The sequence below is a fragment of the Dromiciops gliroides genome, chromosome 1 (assembly GCF_019393635.1).
Source record: "Dromiciops gliroides isolate mDroGli1 chromosome 1, mDroGli1.pri, whole genome shotgun sequence".
Classification (NCBI taxonomy): Eukaryota; Metazoa; Chordata; class Mammalia; order Microbiotheria; family Microbiotheriidae; genus Dromiciops; species Dromiciops gliroides.
In genome coordinates this window covers 107694393-107721527 of record NC_057861.1, presented here as the reverse complement: position 1 = coordinate 107721527, position 27135 = coordinate 107694393, and positions in this window count along the sequence as shown.

The following is a 27135-nucleotide window of genomic DNA, read 5'->3' as shown; positions in this document are numbered from 1 at the left end:
CAGGCAAGTTGGCCTTTGGAGGTCAAGGATCTGGTCTTCTTCTGTGTCACAAGAAAAGAACTTGGCTTTGTATGATATGATTATGGATTTGAGTCAGATTAAACTCTGAGGATGGGGTCTGGAAGGTACCCAGCCCTGACCCAATATAGTTAGTTTAGAAGTTTATTGCTTGTCAAATTCTCACTGTCTCCTTTAAGTTTAATTGCCAATTATTTCTTTGACTTCCCAACATAGCCGAAGATAAATTTTAACCCTGTCATCCTTATCTTTAGAGACAGGGGCTTGGAGAGGGGAGTCAGTAGGAACTGTGAGATTTGAAACATCTGACTCTCACTCCCCTGTTTCCTTTTCCTTTGGTTTGACCTTGTTCCCCCTCCCCTTTTCCCCCTTGCTCCTGGAACACGTATGCATGTCTCCATACATTGATCACGAGCTGAACACGCACCTTGGATGAGACAGGATTGGATGTTAGATTGTGAGCTCATCCACCCTAGGTGTACGTGGGGACAGTCCTTTTCAAGATTACTATAAAAACCTAGAGGATTGGGCATATCTTTGCAAGACTTCAATGTGTAATTGGGTTTTGCCCGTCCTCATGAGGATGTAATAAATCTGTCTCTGCTTGACTTGGTGGTCTCCTCGAGTTATTTGGGTAAACTGAGGCAGTTTGCTCCATACAGCTTGGAGTCAGGAGACCTAAGTTCAAACCCATCTCAGACATTTATTACCTAGGGGACTATGTCACATGCCATGTCACACAGCCTGTCAGTGCCTCAGTGTCCTCTTCTATAAAACAGGGACAATAATTCTTGCATTCCCTGCTTCACAGGGTTGTTATCAGGAAAACATAGAAAGTTCAGACAGTAATTCAAACAGATCTTCTGACCATGCTTTCCGCTACACAAAGTGTCCACTCCTCATCTGACAAAAACCACTTAGGCAGGCAGATAAAGTATTTGGCTTTGGAACCCGTTTCTATTTCTTCTTGGAATGGAACTGGACAAAAGTTTGGTTTTTTTTTTACTATCCTTAGGCCTCAGTTTCCTTATCTGTAGCATGATCAGGTTAGCCTACATAGCTTCCAAAGTCCCTTTCAGCTCTAGATCTTGGTATTATGGGATGTTAAATAAATGGGAGTTATTATTATTAGCCTTCGATGAAGGTCTTTGGGAACAGTAACAAAAGCAACATTACCATTCTAGGAAAGAACACCCTCCCTGACCAAAACATCCCTACCTCAATACCACTCCCCTGTATACAGCTATCTTCCTCCATTAGAAAGGAAGCACTTTAAGGGCAACAACTGCCCTCCCTTTTGCATTTATATTCCCATTGCTTCACTGTACCTGACACATTACGGAAGTGCTTAATAAAGGCTTTTCCTATTCATTCACTCATTCACTCATCCCTCCCTCCATCTCTCCATCCATCATCCATCCATCCATCCATTCATTCATTCATTCATTCTTGGTTGACTACTGAATAGGGTACATAGCTAGAACCTTCCATACCACTAGACTTGCCCTGATTGAAAGAGTTATTAATAGAAGGTATGAGGTCACTTAACCCTTGGGTCTTGGGGTCCTCCTATGTTAAATGAAGGGGTTCAACTAGATAATGTTCGTGGTCTCTCTAGCTCTGGGGTTCTGTGATAAGGCTCAGTAGGCATTCCATGGTGGTAGATAACATATGTAAAATGTTTTGAAAACTTTAAAATATAAGGAATGCAAACATACATTCCCAAGCATGACAGTATATGCCTATAATCCCTGCTACTGGGAAAAACTGAGGCTGGTGAACTACTTTAACATAAGAGTTCTGAACTACATCGGTATTAAACTGATTGAGTGTCTATACTAAACCCTGTACCAATATGGTGAGCTTCTGAAAGTAGGAAACCACTAGGTTGCCTAAGGAGAGTTGAACCAGCCCCAGTTGGAAATGAAGCAGATTAAAGGGCCAAACTAATAAGCACTAAGATGAGGACCTTGAGTGGCTGGTGTACTTCCAACCTGGGAAAGATAAGGAGACCCAGGCTCCACCCCCCAAAAAATGCTATAAAATACCAGTCAGTATTTCTATTAACTGCAACTTTTCTCAACCTTTGTTAATTTAGTAGGTTTTAGCTACAGGGATTAGCAGGAATATTTGAGCCTCCATGTAACAAATGGGCAAGAGGAACTAAGGAACAACATGGAGAGATGATCTTGGAGTAAGAAAGTCCTGGGTTTAAGTACTGCCTCCAACATATCCTAGCTGTATCCTTGGGCAAATCATTTACCCTCTTAGGGTACCAGGCAACCTATAGAGATGACATATTTCAGAGAAAGGACTAATCTGCATGGGAAGAACCACTGGAAGCTCCTTATACCAATGAAATCACAAGTCCAGTTGGTTGTTGTCCTTCATGCTTGAAGAGGACCAACATTACCTCACTATGTTAAAGTCAAGGAACAGTGTGTCTGACTGTGACTGATGAGACCAATAGAGGATCAGAAGACTGTACCACAGGTTGGGCACAAATAAACCATATGAACATTTTGAGTGGAGATTTCTCTAAATTTGTGCATCTCACATTTCTTTTGAGGTCATAAACCTAGGCTGCAGGTGCAAAGGAGAGAGAGAGAGAGAGAGAGAGAGAGAGAGAGAGAGAGAGAGAGAGAGAGAGAGAGAGAGAGAGAGAGAGGATGAGGAGGAGGAAGAGGAGAATCTCTTTTTTAAAAAAATTAAATTAATTTTTTTCAAATGAAGAACTGCCTTCTCTCTTCCTCTCTCCCTCCCCCTCCCCCATGAAGAAAGCAAGAAAAACAGAATCCCCCGTTATGAACTTGCATAGTGAAGCAAAACAAATTTCCACAATGGACATGTCTAAAAATATATATGTCTCAATCTGCACTTTGAGTTCATTACCTCTCTATCAGGAGGTAGGGAGCTTATTTCATCATTAGTCCTCTGGAATGGTGGTTGGTCATTGGGTCACTACCCAGTGACCCATTCATTATCCTTTCTAACAGAACAAAGAGAAGATGCTGAGTTAGTTTAGGAGAATTACTGGATTTCTAGTCCAGGAATTTGCAAGAGTGTAGTGTTCTCACAGCTTGGCACTTTGCCTCTAAATTCCCAAAGTCTGTGGGACGTTGCCCTAAGTACCGGCTTCTTGGCCTCTAGCTGAAAGCTATGTGAACGATGAGGGAATTCTGCAAGTGGCATTACGACACTACTTGGGTCCCAGGGCTCGGGTCATTTGGGTTCTTCCTCTGCATGGCTTGCTGAGAACCCTAAATCCCTGACAGACTTGGTGGGGGAGGAGGGTGGCCGCAAAATGACTGACTTTGAGGTTTAAATGAGGACGTACAAAACAAAATTTAAAAAAAGGTGAAATGTTGTCTTAGTCCTTCTTTTCCTGGGACCTCTTCTCTCTTTTTCATAGAAGGCTGTGATAATATAATATGGGGAGCATGGTATCTGCTGCCCAAAGACCTGCATTCAAGTCCTGACTCCACTATTTACTGTGATTTTATAGGTAAAAGGAACACCTAGTAAGGAAATCCCTTCTTTATTTTTAAAAATTATTTTGAAATAAACATTTTTATTTATTGTTTTGGGTCCCAATTTTTATCCCTCCCTCCCCTCACCCCTCCCTGAGGCAGTATGCTATTAGGCAGTATGCTATCAGATATGCCTATAATCCCTGCTACTGGGATGTATGATTATGTGAAACATTACCATACTAGTCATTTTGTATAAGAAAACTTGAATTTAAAAAAATGAAAGAAAGTGAAAAATAGCATGCTTCAGTCTGTGTTGGATCAATATCAGTTCGTTCCTTGGAGGGGGATAGTAAGTTTCATCAATAGTCCTTCGGGAATGTCTTGGATCATTGTATTGCTGAGAATGGTTAAGTCATTCACAGTTCTTCATCAAACAATATTGTTGTCTCTGTGTACAAAGTTCTCTTGGTTCTGCTCACTTCCCTATATATCAGTTCATACAAGTCTTTCCATGTCTTTCTGAAATCATGCTGCTTTTTATTTGTTATTTCTTATAGCACAATAATATTCCATCACCATCCCATACCATAGCTTGTTTAGCCATTCTCCAACTGATGGGCATTTCTTTGAGGAAATCCCTTCTACCAATACTGTGTGATAATGGGTAAGTCACATTACTTCCTTGGTTGCTAGTTTATTCGTCTATAAAAATGAAAAAAAAAATAGACTCAATGACCTCTAAGGTACTTTTCAACGTTAGGTATTATAAAAGGAGTTGTTTGTTGTTGTTGTTGTTGTTGTTGTTGTTATTATTAATTTTGCAAATGAATGGTGGACTGAATTATTGTTTTCTGGATGATCAGGAAGCTATAATTGTGATAGTTTTTTCTATTCCCTCTGTTTGAGCAAAGAAAGCCTATAGACCTAGTTTAGTAATGAGACAGGAAAATAGGTTTGAGGGTGCTAGGAATTAGGCTTCCTAACTGGATGAGGGTGAGACTGGGATTATAGAATGCCCAAGAGATCCAATCTCAAATCAGTAGGGGAGTCCTCTGGGGGCAGAAGGCAGCAAAGGCAACAGACCATCCTTTTCTCCCACCAAGTCTGTCAAGGATCTGGGGTTCTCACAGTGCCATGCTGAGGAAGAAGCCAATGACCTGAGCCCAGGAACCTAAGGAGTGTGTTGTAATGCCAGTTGCAGAATTCCTCATCATTCACACAGCTTTCATCTAGAGGCTGAAAAGCCCATACTTTGAGCAATGTCCCACAGACCCTGGGAATTTGGAGGCAAAACACCAAACTATGAGAACACTACACTCTTACTTTTAAAAAATTATTTAAAGTTTTGAGTTTCAAATTCTATTCTTCTGTTCCCTTTCCCCTCCCTGAGATGGTAAGCAATCAGATATAGGTTATATATGTGCAATTATGGAAAACATTTCCATATTAGTCATTTTGTACAAGAAGACTCGAATAAAAGAAAACAAAATGAAAGTGAGAAATAGCATACTTTGGTCTGTATTAATGAATATCAGGAGAACACTACACGCTTGCAGATTCCTGGACTAGAAATCCAGCAGTTTGGAAGGCAACAAAGGAACTGGGCATCATGATGTGTGTTCTTAGCCAGCTGAAAATCCTGAAGGTGCGTCTCAGAAATGGAATATTTTCTTTAAAGATTTGGTAACACCCAGTCTAGGACTGCATAGTTTGCTTTATAGGTTGTTTTTATTATACATATCTGTATTCCTGAATAGACAACAATCCTTTTCTCTTGTGAAGAATAATAGTTGACATCTATAATCTTAAGGTTTCTAAAGTTCTTTCCATACATGATCACACTGCATTCTTGTAACAACATTATCAGAAATGGTTTCCTCTGCCCTTCCTTTCAGATCTGTGATTTTGTAGATAGAAGGAACTTCCTGTGAGGAAATCCCCTCTACCAATGCAAATGAGGATGAGGGTGAGGATGATAGCAACTAACATTTATGTAGTGTTTACTATGTGCCATGTACAGTGTTATGCACTTTACAATTATTAACTCATTTGAACCTCACAACAACCCTGGGAGGAGGGTGCTATTATTATCCCCATTATACAGATGAGGAAACTGAGGCAAACAGAGTTTAGGTGATTTGCATAGAATTACATAGCCAGTAAGTGTCTGAGGTTAGATTTGAACTCAGGTCTTCCTGACCTGTGAAGGAAACTATGGATTCTGAGACACTGAAATGAGGAAGCAGTTTATTCCAAGCATGTGGGTGGGGGCAGGGGTGGAGATAACTATTGAAAAGACTTAGAGGTGGGAGGAGTGTTATATATAAACAAAGGAATGGACTGTTTGGCTGGAGTTCAGTGTGAGTAGAGGGGGAGTAGAATGTAACCAGACTGGAAAGTTTGTCCTTTATTCTTTTGTTTTTTTATTCTTTGTTTTTTTGTTTTGGGGGGGCAATGAGGGTTAAGTGACTTGCCCAGGTTCACACAGCTAGTAAGTGTCAAGTGTCTGAAGCCAGATTTGAACTCAGGTCCTCCTGAATCCAAAGCTGGTGCTCCATCCATTGAGCCATCTAGGTGTGCCCCCCTGTCCTTCATTCTTGAAGAGCACCATGACATCAGGGTGTTGTCATGACTTGCAGTGAATTGGATTTAAATGAGGGAGGGCTGTGCAAGGTCACCAACCTCACTCTCTCCTCCAGAGCCACCTGGGACCAGTGGCAAGATAGATATCAGGATGACTAGAGTTAGCCTAGAATGTTTAAGGCAATTGGAGTTAAGTGACTTGCCCAGGGTCACACAGCTAGTAAGTGTCTGAGGTGAGATTTGAACTCCCTTGACTCCAGGGCCAGTGCTCTATCCACTGAGTCACCTAGCTGCTCCACCAGGATCAAACTGAAGAGGAATTAGGAGGTGAAGTGGTTAGAGCTCTGGGCCTGGAATTAGGAAGACTAATTTCCCTGATTTAAAACCAGGCCTCAGATACTTAACAGCTGTATGACCCTAGGCAAGTCACTTAACCTGGTTTGCCTCAGTTTTCTCATCTGTAAAATGACCTGGAGAAAGAAGTGGCAAACCACTCTGGTATCTTTGCCAAGAAAATCCCAAATGGGATCATCAAGAGTTGGACAGGACTGAAAATGACTGAAAACAACAAGTGGTCAACCTTATGCTCTAGGAAAATTAGTTTGGCAAAGATGAGAAAAACAGACTGGGGAGGGAAGAGACTTAAAGTAGGGATACCAAGGAAGCTATTACAATAGTACAAGCAAGAGATCATAAGGGTTTGAACTAGAGTAGAAGCTGTTTGAGAGGGGGGGAGATCTTTACTGAAGATATTATGAAGGTCAACATGGCAAGATCTGACAGGTGATTGACTATCTGGGGTGAGGGTGAATGAGGAGTTAAAAGAATGCTGATATAAAAATAAAAAATAATGCTGATGCTATGATTCTGGGAGATGAGAAGAATGCAATGCCCTCAAAAGAAATATTAGTAACAACAGAATCAATAGCTAACATTTATGTAACACATACCATACGCCAGTCATTATGTTAAGTGCTTTACAATGTTATCTCACCTGACCCTCACAATAACCCCAGGAGGTAGGTGCAGTTATTATCTCCACTTTACAACCAAGAAAACTGAAGCAAGCAGAAGTTAAGTGAATTGCCCAAGTTCACACAGCTAGTAAGTAACTGTGGCTGGACTTGGGCTCAGGTGCTATTGACTCCAGGCCCAGCACTCAGGTCAGAAGAGGAATAGATTTGGTGGGGAAAAAAATGAGTTCAGTTTTGGACATAGAGAATTTGAGATGGCTATGGGACATCTAGTCTGAAATGTCCAGTAGGCAACTAGTGATGTGGGCCTAGAGCTTAGGAAAAAGACCAGCTATGGAAGCAGAGATCTGTGAGTCATCAGCATAGAGATAATGAAGCTCACATGAACTGTTGAAGCTACAAACAGAGGGAAAGTGTAGAGAAAAAAGGGAAGGATTAGAGCTAGGGGAGAGGCTGAGGGGCATGCTGTGGATCATGGTCGTTCTGACCATAAGGCTGGTTCTCTTTCCACCATGTCATCCTGCCTGTCATAGGTGAGGTAGGCAACAATAAAAGCAATAGTAATAAGTGACAACAAGGTTTAAAAACTGTTTCACAGATATTCTCTTCAATGATCCTCACAACAACCCAGGACATAGGTACTAAATGTATTATCATTCCCATTTTACAGATGAGGAAATTGAGACTTGGAGAGGTTCATAGGATGAGGGAATCATAGATGAAGAACTTGAAGGGAATTTATAGGTCATCGAATTTAATCTTCTCATGTGAAGGAATCAAGATCTTGAAATAGAAGGATTTGCTTATGTATAGCTAGTATTCTCCACTGGAGGTAATCAAACCCAGGTCTCTTGATTCCAAGTTATAAGAATATAGGTTTAGAGCTGAAGGGGATCTTAGAGGTTATCAAGTAAATCCCCCTCTTTTTATGGAAGAGGAAACTGAGCTTAAGTGACTAGCCCACAGTCCAATAATAAGCTAATAAGTTTAAGTATGAGACAAGATTCAAACTCAGCTGTTGTTCACTTATTTTCAGTCTTGTCTGACTTTGTGACTCCATTTGAGGTTTTCTTGGTAAAGATACTGGGGTGGTTTGTTATTTCTTTCTCTAGGCCATTTTACTGATGAGGAAACTGAGGCAAACAAGGTCAAGTGACTTGCCCTGGGTCACACATCTAGTAAATGTCTGAAGCTGGATTTAAACTCAGGAAGATGAATCTTCCTGACTCCAAGCCCAGTACTCTATTCACTTTTTTTTTTTAGTGAGGCAATTGGGGTTAAGCGACTTGCCCACGGTCACACAGCTAGTAAGTGTTAAGTGTCTGAGGCTGGATTTGAACTCAGGTACTCCTGACTCCAGGGCCAGTGCTCTATCCACTGCACCATCTAGCTGCCCCACTCTATTCACTTTATCCACTCTATCTACCTAGTTGCCCTAAGATCCAAACTCGTCTTCCTAATTCCAAGTCCAGTGGTCTTTTGACTATACCAGTCTGCCTCTCCACTGAACAGAAGTAAATGGAGGCTCAGAGAGGTTAAGGGACTTGGTAATTGTCACACAGCCAGTAGAGGCAGAATCAGGATTTGAACCCAGGCATTCTGCTTCCAAGGCTAATGCTCTATCTACTACTGAATACTACCGCCTACTACAGCATGCTGACTAAACTCTAGAATAAAACACTCTTATGGTCTTCAGTATGTAACTGCCTATAAGAAGAAGAAAAAGGGAAAGTGGAAATGGATGTCATAATGAAGGGATATGCATGTGAGAGATTAAGTGGGGAAGGAGAGGGAGATGTGGGGAAGGAGATGGGGGAGGGAAAGAGAGAGGGAGACTGGGGAGAGAGTGAGTGAGAGACAGAGAAGAGGGGGAGACAGAAACAGACAGAGAGAAGTGAAGAAAGAGACACAAAGAGAGAAAAGGAGAGACAGAGACTGTGTGTGTGTGTGTGTGCATGTATATTGTTTATGGAGTCGGGGGGAGTGGTAGTAATCAAGAATTAGGTGCCATAGATGAATCTTGGGAGTCAAGCAGGCTTGGGGTCCTAGAAGGGTAGGAGGTTCCACACCTCTCTACCTGTGGTTCAGTGCTCATGGAACTTTCAAAAATAATGAAAAGAAGGGAAAAGGATCTACTTGTATAAAAATATTTATAGCAGCTTTTTTTTTATTATGATGGAATATTATTGTGCTAAAAGAAATGGCAAGCAGGATAATTTCAGAAAAATCTGGAAAGATTTACATAAACTGATGCTGAATGAATTGAGCAGAACCAGGAGAACATTGTACACAGTAACAATGTTGTATGATGAATAACCCTGAATGATTTAGCTAATCTCAGAAATACAGTGATCCAAGACAATCCCAAAGGACTCATGAAGAAACATGTTATCCACTCTAGAGAAAACTGACGTTGTCTGAATACAAACTAAAGCATACTATTTTTTACTTCCCTTCCTTTTTACCCTTTTATCTGAGTCTTCTTGTACAAAATGACTAATATGGAAATGTTTTACACAACGGCACAAGTATAACCTGTATCAGATTGCTTACTGTCTAAGGGAGGTGGGGAGCGTAGTGAGGAAAAGAGGGATAGAATCTGGAAAGCAAAACTTTAAAAAATGTTAAAAATTGTTTTAACATGTAATTGGTGGGGGGGATATTATTTAAAAAGGAAAGAAAATAATAAAAGGAGACAGCCCTTGGGCTAAGGGCAAAGGCTCCCTGGTTCAGTTTCAAAGAGGGGCTGGAATCCCTGGGAAGCTGACCAAAGCTTGAGCAAAGTAGAGGCCCAGGTCAAGATCTTTCTCAGGGGCCTGAAGGGAAGCTGGAACATTTCCAGTCATCTCAGCCCAGCTCCAAAGAACCATTTCTGCCACTGGAGCACCCGTAGTCACTCCTGAAGCTCCTTACTGAAGTCAGCTTGTGGGATGAAATGGGAAAAAAACAAAACAAAACAAAGATAAAACCAGAAGTCAGAGATGGTCCTCTTACCAATCCATGCTTTTTCCCACTCCTTTTATCTCTCATCCAGGTTCCAAAAAAATAGATATTTTCTTCTTTTTTTTTTGGTGAGGCAATTGGGGTTAAGTGACTTGCCCAGGGTCACACAACTAGTAAGTTGTCAACTGTCCGAGGCCGGATTTGAACTCAGGTCCTCCTGACTCTTGGGCTGGTGCTCTATCCACTGTGCCACCTAGATACCCCTACAAACAGGTATTTTCATCCCCCTAGGTTTCAGTGAATATTTGTGGAATAAATGTATATGTCAAAGAGAAGAAATGTAGCGTCATAAAAATCTCTTGAATGACAATTGGAAGACCTGGGCTTTAGTCCTGCCACTGCCACTGTTTAAGCCTCTGTCACTAGACCAAGGATCTTGACTCCTTTGTGAAAGGGACAGAGAGTCAGTCAGTCTCCTTTGGCACAGAATGTGATCTTCTAGACCTCTGATAGGGCTGGTAGTCAGCAGAACCTTGACTTTGCTACTAATTATTTGTGTAGCTCTGGGGAAGTCATTTAATCTTTCTGAAATTTGGGTTCTCTCATCTGCCAAACAGGGGAAATCATAGCTGCTTATATCACATAGCCAAGGATAAAATTTGGTGATGGATGAGAAATTCATTTCAACTGAACTTTAGTTAACATTTATAATAATGCCATAATGCCATAATAACACAATATAATATTTATATAATATAGCATTTTAAGGTCTGCAGAAAGCTTTTAGTTACATTATCTAATTTGATCTTCACACCAACCTTGTGAAGTCGGTGCTATTATTATACCCATTTGGCAGATGAAGAAAATGAGACTAAGAGAAATTAAGTACCATGCCTAGGGCCACATGACTACTAAGTGTTGAAGGTAGGAATTGAACTTGGGTCTTCCTAACCTCAAGTCCAGCACTTACTCTAGAATATTGTCCTACCCCTCTGTTAAATGTGGAAATATTTTTTTTAATTTAAAAGTGGTAGACAAAGGTAAGATGGCATTTGTTATTATTGTTGTTGGTATTTCTTCTTCATCATCACCATCAACCATCGTCATCATCATTGTATGGTTGAGAATTGAAGAGATCTTAGAAGTCATCTAGTCCAACCCCTAATTTTTCAGATGAGGAAACTGTGGCCAAGGGAAAGGAAGTTACTTGCCCAAGGTTTAAATTAGAGTAAATGTCAGAACCAGACTTCAAGCCCCAGTGCTGACTTACAATCTGATTCTCTTTGCTTGGGGCTTTGGCCATGCCATCTTTACTTCAGAGTGGGCCCAGATCCAGGGTTGTTCAGGATCTTTCAGATACAGAAGTCAAATTCATGGTAAAGACAGAGATGGCATGGTAGAGGAGAGGTACCCTTCCCTTTATATGAAAATGACAAAGACAATCAATTGTCCTTCTGGGTCTCATTTTGAGAGGTGTTCAGTTGTGTATTTTAAAATTCTAAATGTGGGTTCTAATCTGTTCCCCCAGTTTTGGGGGGAAACTGGCTAAAATCACTGATAAATGAGTTTAGGCTTTTAAGAGGTTTATTAAAAGATATAAGATAGTAAAGAGAGAGAAAGATTGAGAACAGATTTCTTATAGCATGGAAATCCTAGCCTTCTTAACCTCCCACCTGAAGTCCTGCCACCAAACCAATGTCTTGAACCCAAGGAGGAAGAAATCCCCTACCAGCGTCAACTTCCTTCTTCATGTTCTCCTCCCAGAAATGGGAGGTTCTTCAAGCTGATTGGCTAGCATCATTCAAATTCATTGGTTCACTGGACCCCAAGATGGTCTCCAGTTAAGTTCAAAGTTTTTAGCTTCTGAGAACAATACCCTCTTAAGGGCCAGCCAGATGTGCTTATAATCTAGTTAACTGGACATAGGCTAATCAGCAGTCAATCACTCTCACTTAATTCAATCAGTTTAGATTAATCTCCAGGTGGGCCTCTGAGTATCTGCTAAATCCCCTTATCTACCACATTCCATTATCTTGACACACAGCGCATAGTCAGGACTAGAATAACAGACTGAGCAAATTCCCATGATGCCTACTCTGAAGGCTAAGTTTTCAGAATCAACATGAATCATCCTACAAATTGCAAAATGTCAAAATATCAGGTCATAACTCAGGTTTCATGATTCTCTAAGATAGAACATTCATTCATTCAAGTATTTATTTTATTTTAAATAATATTTTATATTTTCCCCAATTACATATAAAACAATTTTTAACATTCTTTTTTATTTTTTATTTTGCCTTGAGTTCTAAATTCTCTCTCTCTTTCCCCTTTCCTCTAATGGTAATTAATCTGATACAGGTTATACCTGTGCAACCATGTAAAACATTTCCACATTAGTCATTTTGTCAAAAAAAAGAGGAAAGAAAATGAAAAATAGTATGCTTCTATTTGTATTCAGGTGACATCAGTTCTTTCTTTGAAGGCAGATAACATTTTTCATCATGAGTCCTTTGGGTTGTCTTGGACTATTGTATTGCTGAAAATAGTTAAGTCATTCACAGTTCTTTATCGTACAATATTGCTGTTACTGTATACAATGTTCTCCTGGTTCTGCTCATTTCACTTTGTATCAGTTCCTGTAAGTCTTTCCACTTTTTTCTGAAATCATCTTGCTTGTCATTTCTTATACCACAATAATAGTCCATTGTGATCATATACTACAACTTATTCAGCCATTTCCTCAATTGGTGAGCATTTCCTCAGTTTCCAATTCTTAGCCACCACAAAAGAGCTGCTATAATAATTTTATACAAATAGGTTCTCCCCTCCCCCTCTGTCCCCCCCCCCCCATTTTTTACTCTCTTTGGGATACAGACCTAGTAGTAGTATTGATGAATCAAAGGTTATACACAGCTTTATAGCTCTTTGGGCATAGTTCCAAATTGATCTGTAGAATGTCAACAAGCATTTCTTAAGTGCCTAAAAAGAATTGGCTCCACCTACTCTCCATCCTAGGTACTCTGGTCTGATTACTGTTCCCTATAGGCACCATTTCATCTTCCAACTCTATGCCTTTGCATAGGCTATCCCTCTTATCTGAAATGCTTTCCCTCCTCATCTCTGCTTCCTAGAATTCCCAACTTGCTTCAAAGCTCTGCTCAGGTACCACCCTCCATAGGAAACCCCTACTGATTCTCCTGCTAATGCCCTCCCCTCAGAAATTACTTTGCATGCATACACTCTCTCCCTCCATTCTCCCAATTATAATGTAAGGTCCTTGAAGCAGAGATTATTTCATTTTTGTCTTTGCAACTGCCAGCACCTAAAATAGTGCCTGGCACTGAGTAGATACTTAATCAATGTTTGTTGAATGAATGAATGACAAAAACCAAATTAGCTCCTGCCCTTGAAGAGCTCATATTCTATGGGGTAGAGGTGGTGGTGGAGAGGAAACAAAATGTGCTCAGAAAAGTTAATATAAATTCTATAGAAAGTGAACACAAAGTAATGATGAGGGTGATGGTGGGAATACTAGCTGCCTCATGTAGCAGCAGTCAGCACTTGAGCTATACCTTAACGGGAGTCAGGAATACTATGAGGCAGAAGTGAATATAGAGCACATTCCAGGCATGGGCCATAGTCTTTGTAGTTGGGAACTGGAATGACATTCATGGGAGACAGCAAGTGAGCCAGTTTGCTTAGAACAGAGTATGAAGGAGAGTTAGGTGTTCTATATAGGCTTGGAAAGGTGACTGATCCCAGACCAGGAAGGGCTTTAGGAGTTAAATAGGGAAGTTTGTATTTTATCTTAGAGGCAAGAGGAGCTCACTGGAGTTCTTGGGCAGGGGAATGACCTGGTCAGAGCTGTGCTTTAGGAATATGAACAACAGCTGGGTGGAGGATGGATTGGTCAGGAGACAGACTGGAGGCAGTAAAACCAATTGAGAGGTTGTTTTAATGGACAAAGTGAGGGTCTGAACTAGGGTGGTGGCTGGAGGAGTGGAAAGAAGAGGATGGATGCAAAAGGTAGTGTGTCCGGGGCAGCTAGGTGGCACAGTAGATAAAGCACTGGTCCTGGATTCAGGAGAACCTGAGTTCAAATGTGGCCTCAGACACTTGACACTTACTAGCTGTGTGACCCTGGGAAAGTCACTTAACCCTCATTACCCCACAAGAGAGAGAGAGAGAGAGAGAGAGAGAGAGAGAGAGAGAGAGAGAGAGAGAGAGAGAGAGAGAGAGAGAGAGAGGTGGTGGTGGGGGGAGGCTTGGCAACAGACTGGATATGCGGTGTGAGGGAAAGGCGTCAAAGATGCCTAAGGATGTGAAGAGAGAGTGTAGTAAACATCGTTAGTCTGTTAAGTTCCTTGAGTTCAGGGGATCCTGACTCCTTCACAAAACGGTGAATGTCACTGGAAGGCACTTTAAAGAGCATCTAATGTATCCTACTTATTTGACAGATAACAAAATATATACTCAGAGAGGTGACTCTCTCAATGTCACAGTGAGTTGGTGATGGCATCAGAACTTGAACCCAGGTCTCCAGGTGTTGAGCTCATCAGGTTTCTTTCTTTTTTTCTTTCTTTCTTCCTTCCTCTTTCCTTCTTTCTTTCTTTCTTTCTTTCTTTCTTTCTTTCTTTCTTTCTTTCTTTCTTTCTTTCTTTCTCTCTCTCTCTCTCTTTCTTTCTTTCTTTCTTCCTTTCTTTCTGGTTACACTGTGGCTGTCTCATTGCCTAGCACAGAATAGGGGATACCCAATCAATTAGTTGAATAATTAAATGATAGATACAGAAATAAAAACTAGGTTAGAGAAGTCGCCCAAATCCAGGGGTGAATATCTCCCACCAGTAATTCCTGTATCCCAGCCATTTCTGATCCATGTTTAGAAAGTGAACCTTATAAAGTGATTAGATTCCTTTTTCTTCACAGTCTGTTTGAAGCAGAAGAGAAACTAGCATTCAGGCCTGAGAAAGTAGTTGGGTTTGTTTGGAATGCAATTGCAAAAGAAGTTACAAGATCTGAGAAAGAGTGCTGAAATAGTGATGTCGATAGCATTTGTTATTTTTAAAAAGAAAAAAATAATGACTCATTCTGAGAAACACTAATGGGCTAACAGAACGTTGACTTTGTTAAATGTATGTCTAACCCCTGAGCCCACTTCTGAGAAAAACAACCCCACCTTCCCTTGTTGGTGTGTGTGTGTGTGTGTGTGTGTGTAGTGAGGTACACTGGAAGAAGGCTCTTTAGAAAGTAGCACTACTGCTAAATTTCTTATATAGCACTTAATCCTTTCCAAAGAGTTTTCCTAGAACTCATCTCATTTGATTCTTCACATTTCCATGAAACCAAACAAGGCAGGTATCATTGACCCCATTTATAAAATAATGAAACTGAGGCCCATGGGTTAGAATCCCAGTATGTTGGAATTGGAAGGGACTTATTAATTAACCAATTAATCTAACTCATAACTGAAAAAGAGTCCCCTCTACACAGACCTGATAATTTGTCAGCTGACTTTTGCTTGAAGAAGACCTCTAGTAAGGGAGAAAGCCCAATATTTCCTGTGGTAGGCCATTCCACTGTTAGGTAGCTCTAGTTATTAGGAAATGTTTTTTTTATCCCAAACCCCATCTGTTTCTTCAGCATCAACCAGTCCCTCCTAGTTCTGTCCTTTAGGTTTATAGTCGTAAAAATTGAATCCCTGTTTTACTTGACAGTTTTTTGAATACTTAAAGACAGCTATAATTTTCCCATCTTCTCTTCTCCAGGCCAAACATTCCCAAGTCCCTCTTCTGATCTTCATCTCATCCAACCCATAATGTAAAGTAATCCTCCCAGCATAACATTCTCAAGATTCCCCTACTTCAGTGGTTTCCATTTGTTGTTGTTTGGTTGCTTTTAGTCACATCCAACTCTTCAAGACCCCATTTGGGGTTTTCTTGGCTGAGATACTAGACTGGTTTGCCATTTCTTTCTCCTAGTTATTTTACAGATGAGGAAACAGGCAAACAAGGTTAAGTGACTTTTCCAGGGTCACACAGCTAGTAAGTGTCTGAGGTTGGACTTGAACTTGGGTTTTTTCTGACTCCAGGCCTGAAGCTCTATCCACTGTCCCCCCTACCTGCCACCTGGCTGCCTAGGTTTCCATTTAGTGGTTTGTAAACCTTTTAGGGCTTCACATTGATAATCTGAGGGTTTTTTTGATAATTTTTAATGGTCCCCTAAGTAGTAAGCAATCTCCAATTATATTATAAATATATCTTTTCAGAGACAGCTAGGTGGCACAGTGGATAAAGCACTGGCCCTGGATTCAGGAGGACCTGAGTTCAAATCCAGTCTCAGACACTTGACACTTACTAGCTGTGTGACCCTGGGCAAGTCACTTAACCCTCATTGCCTCGCAAACAAACAAATAAATATTTCTTTTCTCTGTGACTACCAGCAAATGTGTGTTTAAAGCATTATAGATTTATATGTACATATACATATATATGATATATATATGCAGTTATTTGAAATTCATAATCATGGACATACTTATTTTGGTTTTTATACAGAGATTACACAAACTCCAAATGCTTCTGACTAAGAAACAAAATGCCTTTGCAGTTACTCAATCTGTCATCAAATTGTTTCCAAACTGCCACAAGGGGTTAATGTTCAAGTGCAAACCTATTCCCAATATATGGTCAGACACAGACACACACTCTCTCATTTGCATTCTGTACCCTGCACCAGAATACTTCCCCTTGTTAATTTGTAATCATAGTTTATCAGCTATGTGATCATGTGAGCAAGATGTTAACATTTGCATTCTTGCAACACAAATGTCAGACTGAAAGCTACGATAGCTGGCCATTTACATTACAAGTTGCCATCTTGAAACCATTATGGACCATCAAAAATGTTCTGGAGAAATAAACCTTATGTTGCTACTAATGGCAATATTAAGGCTGCTTCCCAATTTAAATTTATCCTCCACTTATTCTATCTGGAGGGTTTTCAAATGAACTGATTGGCAACAGTAATTAGCCATTAAGTAGAGTTTCTGTGAAAATATAACTTGTATTCCAGTGGTAACAGAGAAGAAAGTTATATCTAAAGAGATTTTTTTTTTCATTTCAGAGGTTAGTTTACATTTAAACTTTAAAAAAAAAAGAAAACAAAGCAAATCAATATACCTGTAAATACAACTGAAGTTTAAGTAATTTTTCATTTTATACAATGCTTTTCATTAGTCAGTAGAAAGACAAATATTTCTTTCTTTCTTTTTCTTTTGTTTTTTGGTGAGGCAATTGGGCTTAAGTGACTTGCCCAGGGTCACACATCTAGCAAGTGTCAAGTGACTGATTCCAGATTTGAACTAAGGTCCTCCTGACTTCAGGGCCAGGGCTCTATCCACTGTACCACCTAGCTGTCCCAAGACAAATATTTCATATCAAAAGTAGACATTTTTGTGTTTTGATTAGTTATCTAAAAATAGTATATGAATGTCTATCTTTCAGCAAGGGTGCTTAAAAATTCTCCTACTGGGGCAGCTAGGTGGCACAGTGGATAAAGCACCGGCCCTGGAACCAAGAGGACCTGAGTTCAAATCCAGCCTCAGATACCTGACACTTACTAGCTCTGTGACCCTGGGCAAATCACTTAACCCTCATTGCCCTGCCCCACCCCTCAATTCTCCTGCCATCTTCTACCCTGCATTTGTGTGAGCAAGCATTTTCGCTTTATTCTTGTTTTAAATAAAAATACTCAACTGAACTCAATGCAGAACTGGATTTAAGACTTTATTTGTCAGGTGTTGAGCTAAGTGTTGCAAACTTTTGTTCAAATCTAAAAGCCCAATATCTAAATTGAGTTTATATATAGTTTTTAGTTAAACATCTTCCAAGTTGTAATTTATTTCATTAAAATGTTAATTATATTCAACTAAATTTGTAAAATGAAGAAACTTAATAAGAAGTCATACAGATACTAGTAAGCATATGAGGTCTTGCTGGATTACTTGTTATAAAGCTCACATAAACTATTGTCTCACAAAGAATGTCTCACATAAAATATTTATAATTACTTTTAATTAGAGTTTTATAATTCTATATTTAGTTTTCTTAATTATAGGAAGAATAAAATTTTTATAAGATTCTTACCTTAAAAGAAGGTTAAAAAAAACCCCAAGCACTTCAGCACAAATGTACGTTGTGTGTGTGTGTGTGTTTGTGTGTGTGTGTGTAGGAATAACTGCTTCCTTTGCCTTTAGTAATATCTTTCAGGAAAGGTAATACTTTCCTTTTCTACCTTAGAGGGTTGCTGGCGGGATCAAATTTAGTTACATAATCAACTAAATACTTATTAAGCACCTACTATGTGTGTACTTATAGGGCAGCTAGGTGATACAGTGGATTGAGTTGCAGGGCCTGGAGTCAGGAAGACTCATCTTCATGAGTTCAAATCCAGCCTCAGACACTTATTTGCTATGTGACCCTGGGCAAGACGCTTAACCCTGTTTAACTCAGTTTTCTCATCTGTAAAATGAGCTGGAGAAGAAAATGCCAAACCATTACAATATTTCTGCCCAGATGCAATCACAAAGAGTTGTACACGACTTAAATGACTGAATAACAACAACACTATGTACCAGGTCCTGTGTTAGATGCTGGGGATACAAACCATTATAAATGCAAAATGTTACATACCTGTAAGGTAATTATAAATAGTATTTAATCTTTGAGTAGCCTTAACATTGACAAACCTTTGCATTATCCCATTTGATCCCCCTAATTCCCCATGAAATAGGTACTGTTATTATAATACTCATTTTATAAATGGGAAAATGGAGGCCTAAAGAAGTCAAGTGAGTTGCCCATGGCTACCCAATTAATAAATATCAGAAGCTAGATTTGAATTCACATTCTTTATACTCCAAGTCCAGAATTATTCTCCATACACCCCATTGTGAGCTCCTCCTTCACATAGTAATCACCTTTAGAGAAGGGTCTTTATATTTTTTAATTTCTTATTGCTTTTTTGTGTGTGTTCCCAGGATAGTGCCTACCACATAGTAGGCACTTAAGAGATGCTAGTTGATTGAGTATATTTAGTAAGTTATTTATCTGTATTGATCCTTCAGTGGAAAACCTTGTTCACCTCATTGAAAGGAATTTTATCTTCCAAACTGACTTTCATTATCTTCCTGGGTGTCCTCAGTATCTTCTGAGGGGTTTCAGTCTATGATAAATTGCCACACGTTGGTGGGGTATGTGGGATCTATTAAAATTATATTACTGAGTGCCTGATCTATTACCAGACCAGAGTCGGCCTTGCAGTGAGGACAAGTAGTTAGCATGGGAGGCATTTTACCATTATTGGTCCCTGGTGATCCCCTCGAACTCATTCTAGCTCCTCTGGATCAAGCACTTTTCTCCAGGGCAACTTGACTCAGAACCGTAATAGCTTTACTGACTGATGTACATTGCCTTCCAATAGAGTGATGCAATCAAAAGCTCTGCTTGTATCTGAACATGACTTCTTGGACACATTCAAGAAGATAAGAAGAAGGCCGTATATTATATGTATATATGACCTTGCTATGGAAATAGCAGGCAGCTTGGCAGTGCAGGGGATAGAGTGCTGGGCCTGGAGTCAGGAAGATGAGTCTTCCTGAATTCAAATCTGGCCTCAGACACTTACTAGCTCTGTGATCCTGAATAAGTCACTTAAACCTGTTTGCCTCAGTTTCCTCATCTGTCAGATCAGTTGGGGAAGGAAAGGGCAAACCACTTCAGTATCTCTACCAAGAAAACTCCAAATGGGATCAAAAAGGGTTGGACATACCTGAAAAATGACTGAACATCAATGGAAATAGACATCAGCTACTAGCTTTCACCTGCCTAATGGTGTTTTCATCTGGAGTCTGAGTTGGCTCTTCAGTTTTTAAATTCAGAAATCAATATCGTGGGTACTTTTGACCTCAGTGTGACTTATTGCTCTGATTTCTGCCCCTCAGTGAAGAGAGAAGGAAGGTAAAGAGAGCAAGCATTTATTAAGTGCCTGCAATGAGCCATGAACTATTTTAAGGACTTTATTTGATCCAGTGGTTTCATGTTAGTTCCAGGATCAAATATAAAATCCTTTGTCACTTAAAGCTCTTTACAACTTAACCCCTTCCTACCTTTCTGACATTCTGCCATTCTACTGCCTTCTCGGCATGCTGCAAGCTAGTTATATTGGCTTTCTGGCTGTTCCTTGCATAAAACACTATCTCCTGGGGAAGCTAGGTGGTACAGTGGATAGAGCACCAGCACTGGATTCAGGAAGATCTAAGTTCAAATCCGGCCTCAGACACTTGATACTTACTAGCTGTGTGACCCTGGGCAAGTCACTTAACCCTCATTGCCCTGCAAAAACCAAAAAAAACCCCAAACCAAAACCAAAAAACCAAAACCAAAAACCCACTATTTCCCATCTCTATGTATTTGCACTGGCTGTTTCCCATGCCTGAAATGCCCTCCCTGCAAGCCCTGAATCTTAGAATATCTGGATTCCTTTAAGATTCAGTTCAATCACTACTTCCTCTGGGAAACCTTTCTCTCAGGATAGCTAGTGCCATCCCTTTAAAGTTAACTTCTATCTACTCTGGATTTACAAATTATGTTCTTATTTACATATAATAGAATAAGGTCATTGAGGACAGGGCCTATTTTTGCTGTCTCTTTGTATCCCAGTGCTTAACAACATGTAATAATAGCTGAATAAATGTTTGTTACTTGAGTGATTGACATGTTAGGGCACTGATGTACACCATAGATATATGAAGAAAGACATCCATTCGTTATTTTATCTCATTCTTCCTAAGAGAATTGTGATGAGGAGGTATGTGGGAGAGAAATGTAGCACATCTCAACAAGGTTCTAAAAAGTTATGAGGCCTTTGAGACTCAAGGGGTCCCATAAAAACCCCCAAAATCATAGCTGTGGGTTTCTGAACTGTGGTACCAAGAATATGTTTACTCATGATGTTCCATATGGTTATTTCTGTTTTATGAGAGACAGGGGCCTACGAGGTAGAGTAGTTGTTAGGCTAAAGTGCACAGAGAGGAAACAACCAAGGTCTGAAATTCTCATCTCTCAGGGCTTGGAGGCAGATGGAATTTCACTTTCAATTTTTAAGACTGCTTTGCTATTCTTTGTCTTAAGTTGAATTCAAATAAATTCCGCCACCATGTATAATGAATATGTATACAAATGCTTGTTGATGTGACTTGGCATATAAAATGACTATTTTGTGTAGATCACATATTTTGTGTTAGGTGCTGGGAAATACTGAGGGGATTTCACCCTTTATCTGCCACAATACTGTATTTTAAAAAATTATTGTTGGGCTAACTATTTTATAAGCTAAATTATTGAGGAACCAGGCTGGCTTTTTCTAAAATATTGCTACTTATAAATTAATGGCTATTGTACCCATTTACATACTGAGCATTTGATAGAGTATATTAAATACTAGGAGAGCATTTATCACATTTAACACAAGCTGAAAAACCCTCAGCGCCATATTGTCTGTAAGAGAGAGCACATGGTCCCAAGCAGAGTTCAGAAGCCCTACATTACCTAAAGATGAGAGCATTCACCAACTGGACAGCCTTGCCATTCTCGAGTGAGACCCAGAATGACGTTCACATCATGGTCTGTCCTTTTCCTCTTCTGATAGAGGTGGCTTTTACATACTGATCAAAGCTAATTGGCTAGCATCATTCAATTCCATTAATTGACATGACCTGAGAGTGGCCCATAGTAAAATGAGCTCTAGTTGATGACATCAAGATCTAGTAGAGAAACCCTCTGAGGGCAAAGACACATTCAAATAGGTGTGGTTTCTATCTCCATTTCTATTGATCAGTCTATGGGTTCCTGGGCTGGTCCCAAAAGAGATTAGCTGAAGTTTCTAAGAACTATGCTTTCTGAAGATGGGGGTAAAGAGAGAAACCTAAGACTGAGTCCCTGTGTCCCCCAAGAAATCCATTATTAATAATTATTTTCTCACAATACATTTAGCTAAGACACAGACCCTCTTCATAGGCTTGACAGTCTGGTAGGGTGATATGACACCCACAAAACTCTAAGAAAAAGAAGGCATGGGACTGCTAGGTGGCACAGTGGATAGAGCAATGGCCCTGGAGTTAGGAGTACCTGAGTTCAAATCCGGCCTCAGACACTTAACACTTACTGGCTGTGTGACCTTGGCAAATCACTTAACCCCAATTGCCTCACAAAAAAAAAAAAGAAAGAAAGAAAGAAAGAAAGAAAAAAAGGCATGACAGGTCTGTTACAGAAGGGTAGACAAAGTGTTGTGTAAATAATAATTGGGAAAAGGTCTACTACCATAGATGGGGATTATGGAGAAAGATAATTACATTTGTGTTTTGTTTTAAAGGATATCTAGAAACTGAGTCAGTGATACCAACAACAGTAACAATAATAGTAATCATCTCAGAGTGATATACAACGTGGACTTTTTTTTCCCCTCAGACTGTTAGGGTAGCTGGGAAGGCTTGGTAGAAACTTGAAATGCTGGTAAATTGGGCTCTTGAAATATGAATGACTGGGTTACAGGACAATGTACCCAAGAGCCTAGGTGATGGTAGTGTCCTCTAGGCCACTGCCACTGCTTCTAGGTCAATGCTTACAGTCACTGTTGAGAAGAACAACTTTTGTGCAGAAGGGGCTCACCATCTTTGCAGTGACTACCAACAACCAGTGATGACAGGTAAGTCCAAGAGACCTGGGAATATTAGCATCCTCAGACCATCCATCTGTCCTCCCAGGCTTCCACAACCATAGTTCATGGAAACAACCCTTGGGGAGATATGAACTGACAACTCCCTCTGCAGGAGCTCCAGAACCTGCTTCCTAAGCAGCCACAGCTACTGAAGACACAGAAAGGAAAGTTCTCATGATCAAAGTCCTTGGTCCTATCAAATAAATGTTTACACATCAAAAACTGATAAGGCCTCATTAATAGAGATGCTATTTGTTTTTCCTCTGCACCATAAAGCTCATGAAGTCTTTCCAGCTGTCTTGCAGCTGAAAACGCATATATATATATATATATATATATATATATATATATATATATATATATATGCATGTGTATATATGTATACATTATATATAATATATATATATATGATATTTTCCCATCTAGAGCATGAGTTCCTTTACAGTAAGGACTGCCTTTTCTGTTTGTATTCCACTGTCTTTTTCAGTGCTTTGGATGTAGTGAGCACTTAACACTTTTCATTCAGTCATTCATTAATACATTCATTCATTCATTCTTTGATTCATTCATTCACTATGGTCAGAGGGTCAATTGATTTTTTTTTGCAAGGCAATTGAGGTCAAGTGACTTGCCCAGGGTCATACAGCTAGTGAGTGTCAAGTATCTGAGGTCAGATTTGAACTCAGCTCCTCCTGGTTCCAGGGCCGGTGCTCTATCCACTGTGCCACTTAGCTGCCCCTGGGTCATTTGATTCTTAGTAGGTAGATAGAGCTCTCAGTCTGGAGTCAGGAAGACCAGAGTTCAAATCAAACCTCAGTCCCTTAACAATAGTTTGATTTTAAGCAAATTGCTTAAACACTGTTTGCCTCAGTTTCCTTGTATGTAAAATGAGAATAATAACAAGCACCTACCTCATAGAGTTGTTGTAAGGGTCAAATGAAATATTTTAAAATGTTTAACACAGTACTTGGCATATAGTAGACACAATAAATGCTTGTTCTCTTCTCTTTCTCTTCTCAGAACATGATATCAGGTTAAAAAAAACCTCTATAGCAGTAACTTTGGAACAAGGGGCATCACTTCACTGAACAATAATAAAGTCTGACATAATGTATATGGCATCAGATTTGTCAAATGTAACTGAGAGTGGTTTTCCTCCAAATAGAGCCTAGGGAACAGTAGCCAAGAGAGGCATCACAAGGTCCTCTGTGGGTGACATCTGCTTGAACTCAGCCAAAATTATTTCAATAAGGAAGTTTTGAGCAAACAGCTGAGTCACGTGGATTTGTTCATGGATCAGAAGGGTTTATAATGGCCATTCAAGATCAGGACATTGATTCCAGAAATGACTGAAGGGTTATACTTAAAAATCTTGCACTTAGGGATCAGTGTGGATTTTGCAAGGAATTTGTAGAAGTTGTGCATCGCTAAAGGCTGCCGGTTTAGTGTCTACCAAATAACTACAAAGGCTTGGTCTGGTGGTTAGAATCAGAAGCTCATTATCTTTCATGGACTGACAGATAACAAAGCCCTATACTGCAAATAAAGACCTGGAAATATCTTTGGGAACTCAAACAATATACTCTACTGGAATGTGATTATAGATTATAATTACCCTTATGTAATATAGTTCAATTAAAGACTTAAGAACATTTTTGATAGAAATTGCCAATGTCAAATACTCAATCTCTACACTTCCATGAAACAAAACACTTTCAGAATATAGGGACCTAGCAGATGAAATCAAAGTCATGTGGCAATAGGATAAGGTACAATTATACTTGCTGTCAATCTGTTTGCTACCTCTTGCCTGGCCTACTGCAAAAGTCTTCTAACTTGTCTCCCTTTCTCAAGTGTCCCCACAGTCCTCATTTCTTCCCACTTCCTTGATTCTCCCAACTATACCACTATGCCTCAGCTGTCTAACTGTGTTCCTGTAGGCTCCTCCTCCCTCTTCCTAAAGCCTCCATTTTTTGGGGGGGAGGGAAGACTCCATATCAGTCATGCCTCATTCTCTGAACTTAGCAACCCCTATATATCTCCTCCTCCAATTAAGTTGCAGAGAGGGTGTTGGCTTGCCTTTATATAGGCAATTTCCAAACTAGGCCATCTTTTGCCTCAATTCTTACCTGGCCTTTAATTATTGAATGGACATTTCCTCAAACAAACTGATACCTGGGAAAGACCTTATTTTAAAAAGGTCATGGCCTCCCATTGAATCCAGAGCCATCATCAGACATCTTGAGCTATGTCTTGCCACTGGACTCAAATGACCCTGGAGGAGAGAACGAGGCTGATGACTTTGCACAGCTCTGCCTCACTTAAATCCAATTCACTTGCAAGCCAAGACAACCCCCCTGCTGATGTCATTGATCCTCTTTGAAAATGAAGGATGAACAACCACAACCTGTTTGCTCTAAGAGCTATATTAAGGATACTTTCAATGAGCATAGAGAAAGTCTTTTATTTTACAACTTTTTATAATTTACAACTTTTATTCAATAGCCCATAGATTATTAAATGTAAAGAGTTGTAAGATGACTTGTACTAGAGCCATTTCTATCTTTGTTGAAAAGATGAGAACTTTCATATAACAACAATAATAATAATAATTATTATTAAAATAATAATTACTCACATTAGTAATAGCATCTTAAGGTTTGCCAAAGACTTTCCTCATAGTTAACCTATGAGGTGGGGTAGTTGCAAATTTTATTCCCACCTCACAGATGAGGAAACTGAGGCTCTGTGGGATTAAACTAAATCATCTATGCCTACACAGGTAGAAAATGTCCAAGGCAGAATTTAAACTCAGGTCTGCAGACTATAAGAATTAAAATAACTGATATTTATATAAACTTTAAAGTTTGCAAAATACTTGATGTGCTATTTCATTTGATATTGATAATAACCTCAAGGGATTTTGTAACTCAAGTATTATTATTCCCATTTTACAAATAAGGAAAGTGAAGTTAGCTGAGTTACCCACAGTCACATGGCTATTAAGTATCCAAGGTAATATTTGATCTGAACTTCTGAACTACGTTTGGCAATCTATCTAGTATGTCATACTGCCCAGAATTCTATCTATTATGCCATTAATGATTTTCAGGAATTCCTTATCTTAAAATAGTTCCAAGATTTTTCCCTGAATAATACACTGATTCTCAGTTTCTTCTTCTATAAAATAGGACAATCATGTTAATATTACTTACTTCACAAGATTGTCATGAGAAAAATCCTTTGTAAACCTCAAAGTACTAAATAAATATCACCTACTGCTGCTTTTACCATGACAGGCAAAGAAATTTGAATTTTACTGGTTAGGCAGGAACTACATCTACATAGCAGACATTTAATAAAAGTTTAATGAACTGAATTGAGTTGGGTTAAATTAGTTAAATAGATGAGTTAGGAATGTAAGAAGAGATCCAGGAAAATGTGTTATTTCTGAAGCACAAGGAAGAGAGGTTATGGGGTAGCAGAGGGTAAGTCTGCCATCTTGGATATTTTAGAGAGGTCAAGGAGAATGAGAACTCAAAAGGGGCCACTAGATCTTGTGATTAGGAGGTGCTTGCTACATACCAGGCGTTTTTCACTGGTTTGAAATGGAAATGATTTACCAGGGCAACAGAGCAGTATGACTCTGAAGTCACTTGATTGGGAAATCTCTTGCACACTGCTGGGGACAGGAAGTTCTACATCCCCAACGAAAGATTGTTCCCACTGGACAAGTGTTCTTAGGGACAGGTTCTTTCCGTGGGATTTTCTCTGGGCAGATTTTTTATTTTTCTGGCAGTACAAAGTGAGAAGAACAGAGGCTGAAGACTCTAAGTCACTTTCTGCTTCTGTCTCACACAAACCTGTCCTGAGAGTCCCCTCAATGTAAGTGCTTTCTATGACAATAGCTAATGCCCCAACAGGAGGCTCATAGAACTTTATTAGTATTACTGTTGCTATTAGTAATAGTAATAGCACAACACTAGAGAGCCCACCCAAACCAAGGACCCTTGAAGGATGATCTTTTTATCTATCAATTATTTTGTTTCCTTGTATTTGTTTTCCCATCCTTTGAGGGAATGGATCTACCCGTTTCCATTCCCTCTTAGCTTTGCTTTGATAGGGAGAGGAGGCAAAAAGAAAAACGTTGCTCTCCCTCTTCCCAGGTTTGCCTTCCTTCCCCAACTCCCATACTTCCTGACAATGCCCTCTTCCCCCTTTACAATCCTGGCTGGACTCCTCATTTCCATCTAGCTCAGAGAGTGAACAATCCCTGCTCCACTCTGACCCTCAGGACCACTCTCCCTTCCCAATGATGATGTCTCCAATTACACTGGAACCTCCTCAAGGCCAGGACTGTCTTGTCC